Here is a 12371-nt window from a genome sequence, read left to right on the forward strand (position 1 = left end):
ATGTACACTGGTAATGGTGTGTGTGTGCATATATATGTTGAATGAGTTTAGTATGTTGGAATACACTTTGATGAAACAGCGAGAACCTTAGCTATTGCGAAAGGTAATAAATACTAGGCAGCGTTTAATCCACATAGGCTCCAGAATCCTCAAAACTTGCTTTAAAAAAAAATTAGTAGAAAACATGCGATTTCCCCAAGGAGGAAATGGATAGAGGCCGATAGAAAACCAGTTTCTGGGGTGCGTGGCTCGCGAACTAACGAGGTATGTGTAATTCGAAGAGAGTGAGCAAACGGGTAAAGAAATTGAAGATTGTAGGAATTGCTCTGCATTAGCCCAATAACAAAAAGAGCAAACGAAAGAGCACGAAGGAGAATCGACTGGGCGAAATCTATCATGAAGAATAATTAATGTATCAGGATGAACAGCGAGAGAAAATAAGACTAGAACATAACTCGGCAGATAGGAGAGGTCAAAGACCCGGGGACGGAACGTTTATGATAGGCGTAACAGAGACTAACCAACCGGCCATTTAAAAGAAAATGAAATTAGCAAACGTCCTTGGGTGGTAGCTGTAAAGGAGTTCGAAAGTCAAGGACCAGGAGAACAGAGTCCGGAGCTTTCGCCGTACATCTCTGTTAGCACGAGATGATGGCAAGTGTCAGACGAGAGAATAACGCCCTCTGGTGAGCAGTTCATCACCTTCTGCCTCTCTCTTTTATCGCTGGTGGGTTAGTTGGGCATCCGACTGCAGCCTTTTGATTTCACAAACGTTTACAGTGTTAGTCTTTCATGGGTCTGGTAAGCAGCTAAACTTTCGGAGACTGAAAAATAAAGGAGGATGCGGAGCAATGTAAGCTACAGTGGGAAGCCGGGCACTACAAAGTAGTAGTCCTTGGTATTCCGGTGCCATGGTAAGGGCCAAAAAGGTTGAAGCGGGCAGAGAAGAATGAAGCAAGCCTGGAAATCAAACATATGCGTTTTCCTTTCTCTAAGTGCTCTAGTAGAATTCTGGCTTAACCGTTGTGATTATGAAGCTCTATGGTAACACTGAGCTGGGCCAGTAAGGCATGGGAAATAGTGATTTAGAGCTTGGGTGGTTGCAGGAATAATGCGGCTTGCATAGAGAAACCATAGATACTATATGAATATGTATTCACTGCTTAGCCCCAATTATAATGAGGCAGCTACTGTCAATCTAACATCCGACACCGGAAACCTAACATTTCAACGAAGCTCCGGATGAATTTGGGTCTTTCGATTATCAAATTTGTGTTTAGCTATAAGCGAGAAGATGTCTTGCGAAAGTCCCTCGTTCGTTTGTTTGCTTGTTATCTACTGGTATAGAACGAGAGAGCTTACTTCATCAGCATTCCCCTCTGTATGCAAAACGATAAGCTTTTTTTTGTCTTGTTATCCGCTAGCAACTATGGAACAATTAAGATCCTTTACGTATGATGCTCTTTCAATAGATTTCCATTGCAATCCATTGGCGGCTGACCACCAATGATATGTAAATTAAAAATTATCGTTACTCTTAGCCATTTTATAGTTAAATCAGTCAATTATGCTGAAAAATATGTACCGTATTTTTTCCCTACTCGCCTCATTCTAGTTCAGGTGGGTTCTGTGAGATGGCATGCATCGTACAAAGTGGATTGTATATATCGAGAGGGCAGGCTTGCCAATTAACATTTTTCTGTTAACATAAAAATATAGGCGTTTGAATATAATCACAAGAAGAATCATCTTCACTCTACGGTTACAATTATACCAACTATTTTGTTTACCTATAGTTGCGATGTGGCATAGTTTAGATCTAAAGTTCCAGATAAATATCTGAACCGTGTGCTTCGCTAATTAGGTCGCCCTGGTCGAGTCAACATGCAGTAGAATGTGGGCGCCAGAGTGATCGTTTTTGCACGATTGCATGTACATACAGAAACAACAGCTACGGTGAACAATCGGTATATGACAAAGATAGAAGAAAGCTTGATATTCGTATCATATATAATGGTTCTATAGCATGAACTTTGCCGCGGATCAAGCGCGCTTTTCAAGTAGCGGAAACACCGTTCGATCGGAGTATTTTGTGGCGTAGTAGTGCACATTTAAACCTTATGCTCTACACATGTGTACGCCGAATAATACCGAATCATCTGTCTTATAGTCCAAGCGGCATCAAGAAAAGATCCTACATTGAGATTCTTGAATTCGCAGTAGATACACTAAGGTGCAGTATATCGTAAACGAGCCAAATTCGCGCCTCTGAACAGACGCGTTTAGTCTGCAGTTGGGCCTCGATAACCAGCTTTGTACAGGTAACAATAACAACGAATTAGCTACCGACCTTTTTGCATAAGAGATATAGCACAAAGAGGTTGGCTAACCCGTTAAAATTCTCTATCAATATAACAGCATTTATATTAATAATCTTCTGGTATAATTAGCATTTAAAAAAAAGGACATTGGATTTTTTTTAAGTAACATACGTTAATCGCACATTAGATGGCGCTTTTCGGCAAAGAATGCTTCACAGCTTCCGTTCCATGAAAGGCTTAGCTGTAAAGTGCGCGGGATTGGTCTGGTAGCCACCTATTCTTCATATGTGTTGCTCCAGCGACGTCTTTCTTTTCCTTGCTAGGCCTCTAATGAACTGAAAAGGTGTTAGATCCCAGATGTTATTTTTTATGCACAAGTTCTTGCGTTTTATACTATTGGCATCTGCACTTTTTTTTTCAGGTTACCCTTCCACTCTTGGGTTTTTGTCCTCTTTTACCTATTTGTGGCAGAACTGCCCGTCAACAAATTTGCAATTTACCGGCGAACTTTTTACTGTGGCGCAAAAGATTAAGATTCATTAACAAGAGACATCGATTAGATTGTGTACTTGAGACAGCCGAAGGGTCTATCAGCCATGCGGACGGTGGGCGGCGGGGGGTGGGGGTCAAGCCGGTATTCAAATGCAACATTGCGCCCAAAAACGTGAACTCCACAGTACCATTTTAGGGCATACAGTATTTACTACTGTTATAGTGGAGTACGCTAGAGTGTATTGATTTTAGTTGATCTCGGTGCGCTTGAAAATTCTGACCAGCATAAGCTATTCGTATAGAAGGAAATTTGGTTAACGATAAAATTTCACACAGTGCCCATATGAAGCGTTTGCCGTGGATACCAAACATTCAAATTATTTTCCTGTGATTTTAACCAAACAGTTTTTAATAACTCTCCAAAGAGTCGTCCCGCCTGTCTCGAAAATAGGATGTTGTTCTCTTAGTGACCCAGCTTTGTGTAATAATTAGCGGTTCTGTACCACTGAACATGCATCTAGGATATTTTCCGAAGCTTTCGAAGTTCCAGAAGATATCATCGTTTTTGAACCGTTGAACTAGTCGGCTGAATCAAGTCGTGGCAGTAATCGTCATAGGGAACATAGCAGAACAAGCCGAAATTTACAGAAAATAAAAACATTACAGATGACGTTCAATTGAAACGACCATTCTCTTTAACAAAGATGAGATTACCATTAAGAGGTGCGACCGGAACCCTCCAATCATCGTTGCAGTGCTCCGACTATAGAAGCTGCGTTGATTTTTGTTTCCATTAATGAAAAGGGTATTCTATCTTACAGAGTATGCCGTCAATATCCTCAATGGTTGGATCTGTAACGAAACTATCGACTTCGTCACTAACAGAACTAACAAGGCATAACATCGATTTAACGTTCAATTTAATCAACATAACTGTTCTAGGTGACTGTGAATGACTACTTTTCTATTTTGAGACGATAGACTGAGAAGAGCGTTATAAGAACCGCCTGTAAAACAATTTGTAACTAATTGTAATTTAAACAAAGATCTATTCGCTCACACACGAAAGGGGATAGCGTTAATTAGAGTTTAATATTACAGGTAATTAACAGACACAGACAAAGACAAGGTCTGTTGGGCACTTTTCATTTCGGTAGAGGGCGCCCTTGTGGGACATGTGTTAACAGCATTTGCATTAAAGTAAATACGATGACCACGGAGACTTTTCTGCTTGCGTCCATGATATGAATACTTACCAGCATAATTACTTGATTTTAAACAAAAAAAAATATGCTATATAAACGTCCTTGAAAACGGGATGCATGAACGGATTTACTTGGTGACTCTGTATAAAGATCGTTCGCCTTGCCAGTCTCTGAATCTGGTATTGCGCAAATCTCACTTGCAACCTATTATATTCGACCCCGTGCTCGGATGCAACGTTCATTCAGAGCCTCTGCGATGCCCTATCTAAACGCTCTTTATCTTTTATCGAACGATAGGTATAATTACACATAATGCAATCTAAAACGGACTAGGCAAATGTTTTATTGACATTATTCGATACAAGCACCTTGATATGGGGAGTCGTTGTTATCAACATCAACCGAGGCAACTTCACACAGTTTAATAAAGCCATGGCTAAAAAATTGCCAGCTGCCGTTTACAACCTGCTCCACTAATCAGTTCCATAATCAGCCCTGACCTCGGGTTATGTTCCAGCATGCTTGGAGATACGAACAATACATCAACCAGCAATTTTTTTCAGTTTCCAAAAATTCGGTCTACATCCGCACATCTTAAACAAAGCGATCGTATCTTCCACACTATGGAGATGCCAAAATGTGTAAAAAAAAAACTGTTAACATGAATAAAAAAACGGGCGTCCTTGGCTCGAAACCTGACTATGGTAGAGGCTCTATGGAGTTTTAGGGTAAAGTGCCTAGAAAGCCTATGCATTTACGTCCAAGTTTAGCGTGGTGTAGAAATACTAATTTTGTACATAGCCACCAATAACAGTAATAGTATAGAAAAAAAACGGGCACCCGCCACTGATTTGCTGGTTTCCGTCACTTTGTGGATAGATAGACTATCTATTGTTATTCTTACCTAGTTATTGACAAAATTTAGCTAAATATCGTGTTTGCATGCCGCTTTCGAAACGTTACTTCCTGGTAAACGCTTTTGCATTGAATGACGAACACGCTGTCTTGTGTGCTCCAACATGGCAGCTTTAACAACAGGCGATGTTTAATCTACATATCATTGAATGCCTGCGTCCCACCTCTTTGCATTTTTTTCTACGTCCGGCACCTAAACTCTTAGGCATTCAATCAGACGCGTCTTGCTAAACTTGTTTTTTTCCCTAACAGACCTATGAAGCGACGTAGCAACAAAGCGCTATAGTCGCAACTTACCAGGGTTGCCAAAAAAAACTAGCAGTAGTGGTACTTTCGTGGTTGCTATAGCAACGCACCATACCAGTCATTTAGGCCACAGTGTTTTTTTATTACACAATATATTATTGTATATTTAAATAATTTCGCTTCGTACCTATATCTTCTTTAAAATACACTTATCAGGAACATTTCCAATAAAAAACCACTAAGTGAAACGAGAGCTTCAGATAAGCCTTATCTGATAGGCGACGGTTGGCTAATCAATCCCTGCTCTGTCCCATTGAGAGGGGTAAAATTATGAGTTGTTTCGAGTTTCAATTTAAAGTGCAATTGAAAAAAGCGCTATATGTTAAAATAATTGCGACTATCAAAATATATTTATTGTTTTACAGCGATAGTGCTTCAACACGCCCTGCGATTCGTTGTTGTATACATGTTTTTAAATGATCTATATATAGGGCAGAATTAACTGTTATTACCGGCTCGTTGACAAGCCTTAGCTATGTAAGATTCCGTTTCGTCAAACGCCAATATTAACACCTTTTTTAATCTTATTTTGTAGCAAAATAGGCCTATCGTGAAAACAGTTTATGTGTACGTATGACGGGAGCGATTACGACAAGGATGACGTTTCGATATATGCCTATGTACTTTAAGCAGGCTACAATCATCTGTGAATAGTAAAAATTACTATTTTAAGTACCGCTGCGTGCGCTAACGTTAAAATAGCAAACACATCCGATCATAAGAAAAATGTTTTTCATGATTATTAATGAGTATTTTGAGAATGCGCATCTTGTTCAAATCAAGTAAATGTTCATCAATATATCTATAGCCATTATCACTTCAACTGTACACTATTTTAGCACAGAAAAAAAAACAAACACTTCTCTTGGTACCGTGTACTTCAACGTTTTTTTTTTACGTTAAAAATAATTGAACGCGCATAGCGACATCTGGTCTGCACTCGGTATCGACAGTTCCTACTAGAGATAGTATTCCCATTTCTATTCCGTCTAATTTGATAATCTATTCATAATTCGTGTCTAAGTAAATATAGTGATCACAGCTTTGATGTCTACCAGCATGGCACGCGTATGCGCGCTCAGAAAGCACGAATTAGTTCCAGCATACGAAGCTACATTCATGTCCTCTTCTCTGAATCAGTACACCATTATTATGTCTCATTGATCTTGAGTACGGCTTGTCGAAAGCAGACAAGGTACCTTTAAAAAAAACAAAGCGAGAACAAGGTTAGATCAAACATGAAGTTACGGAGTGATATAGAAGAAACGTATGTAGTGAATTAAGACAAGAACCCGCGAGAGCCTGTATGTCTACTGACCATCAGCCCATAGTTAAGTTCACTAAGCGTGAGGCGTATACCACTCAGCCCATACGTGTAGACTGTGCCTGCGGTGCGTTTAATGTTCCAGCACTTTTCTGACTCCTCTCAGAAATCTCTGGCGGCTAATCAGAGGCCACTTCGCCAGCTCGCTGCTTTTTTAAAGCAGAACAATTTTGAGAAACGGTTTTGCTTCTGCCATAATCATCTTGACCATAGCGACGGCGAGAATTTCAAGCGGTGAAGAAACAATGAGCTATTGGGTCGTCTAGTGAACAAACCGGTTTAAAACCCCTTTAGAAGGGAACTTTTTAATTGCACTCATCTAACATACGGTGTAGGGACCAAGGTTTGACTGCTTGGTTTTCAATTCAATATATGATACCACTTAACCAAAAGAACCTAACTATTGGAGGCCTCAACTTAGGTACAAAAAGAGCGGGCCGTAACTTTGGTTCATTCAAATCTTCAAGTTTTCATTTCTACGCTTGCTTTTAGATACTGTTCTACTAATAGTAAGTCGTACCTTCAGGTAAGCCGAACAAGCTTTTTCCTTGTATTTCTATATATATATAAATCTATGTTTTTGTCTTGTTTTATGTGTGGGCATATGTGTTGGCGCGTGCGCACGGTTGAAGAGGCGGTCAAGAGGTCGTATCTTCTCCTCGTTGTTTTCAGGCTGTTTCGGTAGAATTGCCCAACCCTGACGAATCACTGTTGCCTGCTAAGCATGCAGACGCGATGACTCTCGCAATGGTCTAGATGGCTGACTAGCGAATCATTTTAGGAAGCTTAACTAAAGCGTTTGCTCTGAATTTGCCTGCCTATTCGGTATCACCGCACGATAAAATGACCTCGCACCTAGCGAAATGTACAGTAACAGCAATAAAAGGGATCACATAATATGTGAAGCTCTCACGTATATATATATATATATATATATATATATATATAGAGAGAGAGAGAGAGAGAGAGAGAGAGAGAGAGAAAGAAACGGCTTATTAGCCAAACAGGCGACCCTATAAGCTACAGCCACCCCCCATCCTTTCTACGGTAAGCGGTCATAGGTTGCAAAGACTGGACTTGGCCTGATAATCAAAGACCAAGACAACCGGCTGGTGCAGGCGTATAAATGATGGCCATGATAAATGGAAAGAAAGAAAGGCCGGGGCAAAGCGAGGCGGCGACTTTACGAAAGGCGACACAAAAGGTAAACGCAGATCAAGTCGACCGACGCTGCGAAGGGAGGAACCAGCCACAAAAGAAAGTTAAGTATCGACTAAACAGTGAGGTCAGTGGGGATGGACGTACGTTAATGTAGAGCTGACAAAGGAGCGATTAGATCAAACTTACCTAGTTCGCTATTTGAATGCCTGCAAAGGCCAGAGGAACCTAAGCTATGTATGACCCATAAAAAATGAAAACGTGAAATGGAAAAGGTTATCTGCGCTAGAACACACAAAACTTCAATAATTCTTCGAAGTCGAAGCATGTTATTTTAGATTAATACTAATAATATAAGTTAATAAGTTTTACCACTGAAATTGTAAATAAATTTCGTAAGAATCAAGCTATTATCTGAAGGGGTGTCTTTATTGTGGTTACTGTCATTGTAATAAATCGCGATAATTCAATAAAAAACCAAATTCAGAAAAAAATAAGTACGATGATTCTAATCTGGAATACGATATTTGAGAGCATGTAGAAGGGTATGAACCCGGTCAAGTTTAAAGAGCAAAAATTGCCCCGACAGAGCCGTAATTACTGGGTCGCTTTTACGGCAGTGCATTGTCTTGGCTGAATCTTGTTACAAAGCTTTTTTTGCATCGCAACCTTCCCCTACGAACATTTTGCATTGTATTATTTCTGCGACACGCAGAAGGCAGATTTATAACGATTTGCAAGTATACTAATATTTACAGTGACGATCACACTAACACGTTACACGATGCCACCCTACCTAATCATCAGTAGGGTCTTTTGCCTTGTTCCTATTCCGCACTGTATAAAACCCCTCAGTCTTTAAAACCGTTTTATTGAATTTAGCATATCAAAACGTAAGCTCAATTTGTTTGTAGCGAATTTTTAGAATAAAATACAAACTGAACTTACTAACTCTAGGTTTTGTCTCATCCGTCATTGGTTTCCAAGATGCACGCAGATATGGTCGGCCGATGCGCGAGGAAAGCATGTAAACTGTCTTCGTTTCTGGAACGCAGGTGAATACGGTCGGGCATGGGCCGGCATCGTAACGACGTAGGTAAACAAAGCCAGTGACCAACCGACACCCCAACAACGTACGCCAATAGAGTGGGTTAATAACTGATGTCGCAACGGCGTACGTACTAAGGTCGGCCATTGGCCGACATCTCAGGAAGTAGAATCGGCCGACTTTCAGTTGTTGTTGCGGTTGATAGAATCGGCTGCTTATCGACGTTGCTTTTATGATGTCCTAAGCAAAGCTTTCAATTAGAAAAGCACTCAAAACACATTTGTACCGCATGAAAAATGACAAACGCGATATGACCTATTTCTGACTCTATTTCTGGGCTGTCCTAAGCAAAGCTTATGGTCAAGAAAGCACTCATGACGCACTTCTATCGCATAAAATATGGCAATATGGTCTACGGACTCTATTTCTAGGATGTCTTAAATAAAGCATTAGCTTAAAAAAGTGCTTGAAACGTATTTTACCGCATGAAAGATAATAAATGCGGTATTGGGTTTTTTGGCCTTCTCACCCCAAGGTTTTTAATTTGGAAAAGTATAGGGATATGCATAGCACTTTCGTTCAGCTCGTTGAGATTTACCGACCCGCCGTGGGAACAACCGCTGCTAAATGGAAGGCCAAATTGAATTTGTGATCTTTAGAAAGCATTTTTGGCACCCACGAAGACTGACACTTGGCTATATGAGCATGCATTAGATTTCAATTCAGCTTACTGAGAGCCTCCGATCGGTTAGTATTATAATAATCGCAGTAAAATTATAGCTTTTGCAAAGACTTCTCAGCGGAATCTTGGCCGCGGGATAATAAAAGTAAGAAAGCTGTCAAATTAATAATAATAATTAAATCAAAAATACTCTTTTTGCTTCTTTTGAAATATTATTTCGTATTATAGGGATACGTATTGCATTTTTATTCATCGTCAAGGAATCCTATGATAGCTAACTTTCAAATTGACCGTATTTATTGGAAGGTGCGGTGGTTAAAAAAATAGATTGGAAAATACTTTCATATCCAGTGTCGCACGCGAGAGAGCAGATCCCATAATGTGCCGTTTGCCTGTTTGACGCGAAAAGAACCATATTTGCTATGGTGACACATGTACTATTCTCTTTCGGTTTTTTGAAATCTATCGATTGGTAACAAGCAACACAGTAAAGAACGCTTTTTTCTAAAATTTTTAAACAAAATTAAATAAACAATGTTTTTAGCTTGGAAAGCTTCCTAGCACATTTTCGGTAAATACTCTATAACCACAATATAGACTATAGCGGGCGTTGCAACCTTCGAATTGATATTTGTCAGAAATTTGCCAGGAAGCCCTCGAAACACATAAAAACCGTTATTTTCACATATATAACAAATTAATACAAGAATGGCTTTTTGCCGTTATCAAAGCAAAAACCCATTTTGGCTATTATATCTCACCTAACACTGTTATAGTTTGTCAGAACTTATCATCATCAAAAACAGAGACTTTGCTTAGCGGAAGTTTTATTTTCCATCGAAAAAAAAATTACACAAAACGTAATTTTCTTCAGCTGCTACAATTTCACAGTTTAAATGTATAATAAATTTACAAGAAACAGTTGTAAAAATCGCTTACAATTCACTTTTTAATCATGCATAGGGGGTCAGGAAGTGGAGGTCAGTTTTTCATCATGAAGTTCAAATTTTAGGCGAATATATATATATATATATAATCTTGACTTAATTTTTTAGGACCTGTTGAATGTAATAGGAAAAATAACCCTTACATAGGACACCACGTTAAAATGTTGCCCCTCAGAAGACGTTTTAAATACGAAAGTGCAAATTTAGGTACATAATCATATATACCATGTTAGTTTTTCATATCAAGATCTATAACTTAAGAGCATAAAAATACATAAATAGAACAAATAGGCACAAGTTGTTGAAAGTGGACATTTTTTTTTTTAAGGACCATCTAGCAAAAACTCTCGGACTTTTTTGTCGGGCACCGCCAGCTAAAATAAAAATGTCGAAAACAGAGAATCTAATATTAAGATCGGGATTACCGCTTGCTTGCCGTGGATATGGATCTATAAATGAAAGTATCTCCGTGGACTGTGAGGCTTGTACATGCGCCAACTTTGGTTAAAAATGGAAATGAAAATATTTTTCGTTTAAATCACACACTGATATACAAAAAGGTCGCCTCGAAAGGGTAAAAACTACACATAACTTAGATTAGCATTTTAAAACAAATTATTGATCGTTTTATTCATTTATCTACAAGGGTCGATATAATGAGAGTGGTAGTATTTATTGTGCGGATATACAGTATATTTTTTGATAGCTAAAAAAATTAAACCGATTTTGCTTACGCCTTTGTCAAACGTGTTTTACTTTGATTTTAGCAAATAGAAAAAAAAACTCTGGTAGAAGATGTTTAATAGATCTAGGTCTGTCGCCCTTGAGGAATATTGAAAGGCGATTTTAAAAAAAAAGAAGGTTTGCATTTGACAAGATAGTTAAGACCTAACTCGAATAGCTTTACCGTTTACCAGAAAAGCTAAAGCACCGTTATTATTTCACAAGTGGTAACATACGCAGCCGGTTATGTTCATTTTTAGATACCGTTAGCAATAGATTTGACTGAAAGTATTAGAGTAAGCTACACAAATCTAATATTGGAAGGTATTGCCGGCTTCATCGTGTACTTCACGTAAGAAGTCACTTTATACGAAACCCTAAACGAAATATCATGTTAGCGCCTGAAACATAATTGCCACTTTTGTGTGAGTATTCGATGAACATCATTCAGAACATGTTTTGTTTACGCGCAAATTTTATTCTACTATTGTGTATAGCTCCCACAATGACTTGCTAATAGGTGGACTCAGACTAACCATATCACCGGCTTCCTGCCCGCGAAATCTATATGCGTATTGATGACGCTAGGTATTTGCTGTTCTCGTTTCCCCTGAATCGGTAGTCTCCAGCAATTTTGCTTGGTCGGAGTAAAAATTCAATGACCCTTGCCAATGTTGTTTTCAGCTAGCAACGGCTAGGCGTACGTCCCGTACAGACCTAACATGCCCAATTTTGTCTATCAATCCGAAACCCAACGAATTGGGCTGCTGCCATCAACCATTGATCCAAACACTACACACAGTCTCCTATAATGCAGCTTATGTTTCATAAGCGCGGCCAGTTTTAGGTTCGCGGTCATCTTCTCGTTGAACATGGACCATTTTTATAGTATGTTAGAACACTGTTTTTTTTCTCGTTTGAGGAGAACACGATTTTAGGGAGTTCGAACGGCGGAGCGAAGTGCATGAATTAAAGATATTTGCCAGCAAATGCGCGGTAAGTGATTAATACTCTTATGCTTCAGGACGGGGAGAAATGTGAAGGGCCAGAAAATTCAAGGTGGTGGTCGTTCAATGCACCTATACAAATGCCAATTCCCTCATGCTCTTTTTCCACACTGCGTACGTAAAACGATGTTCCTAACTAAAAAGGCGTTCTCCCCGTTTCTCCACGTAGCAGGCCCTGTCAACTGTACCTGCACAGAGGGTGGACATACAAGCCAATACGTCTTGTACTTTTCTAATCTATCT

General features: G+C 39.3%; 1 long non-coding RNA gene across 1 annotated transcript in view; it reads left to right on the forward strand.

The window, feature by feature from the left end:
• LOC147755439 (uncharacterized) overlaps window positions 1–11511 on the forward strand; it is a 176334-nt gene extending 164823 nt beyond the window's left edge. Inside the window, exon 3 of the long non-coding RNA XR_015328825.1 lies at window positions 8709–11511. This is a non-coding gene — a long non-coding RNA (uncharacterized LOC147755439). The remainder of the gene's footprint in view (window positions 1–8708) is intronic.
• Window positions 11512–12371: the final 860 nt, after the last annotated feature.

The sequence above is a fragment of the Varroa destructor genome, unplaced genomic scaffold, assembly GCF_002443255.2.
Source record: "Varroa destructor unplaced genomic scaffold, Vdes_3.0 BEIS01000005.1, whole genome shotgun sequence".
In the NCBI taxonomy this organism is placed as follows: domain Eukaryota; kingdom Metazoa; phylum Arthropoda; class Arachnida; order Mesostigmata; family Varroidae; genus Varroa; species Varroa destructor.